We start from the raw sequence: 1,556 nt of genomic DNA on the forward strand, positions 1-1,556 counted from the left end.
CATCTGAAAGTTGAAAGATGACTAAAGATGACAGAAGACAAATCTAGCCTTTGAATTGTAGCGTTGGAGAAGAGTACTGAATATCCCCTAAACTGCCAAGAGAACAAAGAAGTCTGTCCTAGAGAAAGTGAAACCAGAGTGTTTCTTGGAGGCAAAGAGGGTGTAACTCTGTCATACATACTTTAGGTATGTTGTTAGGAAGGGTTAGTCTTTGGAGAAGGACATCATGTTTGGAAAGTTAGAGGATCAACATAAGAAATGAAGATCTGCAACAAGATGGATTGATTGACACAGTGATGGTGACAATGGGCCCAAGTGTGTTAGAGATGGTAAAGATAACACAGAATAGTCCCAGGTTCAGATCTGCTGTTCAGAGGGTCACTATGACTTGCAACTGACACATAACAACACAGCACATAACAACAACAACAACAACAACATAGTATATAATTCCGACTACATTGTCAGTTTCATTTCTTTCCCATCGCTTCTGTTGTTGTTAGGTACCATCAAGCTGACTACAACTCATAGCTACCTAATGAACAACAGATTTAAACTTTTTAGACACTTGAAAATCCAGGAGTTTTTCTAAGAGTTTGTTCAGTGCATCAGTTAGAAGCTTTTTGGCTGCAAATAACAAGATTCCTGTCCTCAAAACCAAGTTAACAGTAAATTCATCTCAGATAATTAAAAGTCCAAGGGCAGAGCAGGCTTTAAGTGTAGAATGAACAAGCTGCCTAGTAATGTTAGTAAGTACCTGGTTTTTAGTTACTAGACCAACCTCAAGACTCACTTCATTCCAGTGTTGGTCCCCATCTGGTTGGAAGTGGTTCCTAGAGATGACAAGAGATGCTGCTTACTCCTGTTTAGGTCTGGACAGAGTGAAAAGACTTCCAAGACAATTTCAGTTATGTTCAGTCCAAATTTAAGTGCATGGATGCCCATAATGTTAAATATGCATATCAAAATAGATACTAGTCATGTGAGAAGAACATGCAGGTAAGAGAATAACAACTACAAGTGCTCCAGTGTGGAACTTTGCCTGATTTGTTCAAGGACCAGTAAGAAAATTACATGCATAAAGCAGAATGAACTAAGGAATGACTTGAGGGGAACGGAGAAAGAGAGAATGTAGATCATATTAAGAGACTGACATTTATCCTGAGGAACAACAAGAATCATTGCTGAGTTCTAAGAAGTGTGGGACATGATTTCATTTGCTTCACAAAGATAGACCTGGCTGAAGGCAGTTTGGCGCTTCCTCAAAAAGCTGAACGTAGAAATTCCATATGACCCAGCTATTCCACTACTTGGAATATACCCTGAGAAAATGAGAATTGAGGCACAAGCGGAGACTTGTACACCAATATTCACAGCAGTGTTATTCACCATCTCCAGAACATGGAAACAGCCCAGATGTCCAACTACAAATGAAGGAATTGAGAAATTATAGTACATTCACACAGTGGAATACTACACAGCAGGAAGGAGCAATGATTTTGTAAATTATTACCTAACTTGGGAGGGACTGGAGAGCGTTATGCTGAGTTAACTCA

The sequence above is a fragment of the Elephantulus edwardii genome, unplaced genomic scaffold (assembly GCF_000299155.1).
Source record: "Elephantulus edwardii isolate Elephantulus edwardi_28Jun2011 unplaced genomic scaffold, EleEdw1.0 scaffold00047, whole genome shotgun sequence".
Lineage (NCBI taxonomy): Eukaryota > Metazoa > Chordata > Mammalia > Macroscelidea > Macroscelididae > Elephantulus > Elephantulus edwardii.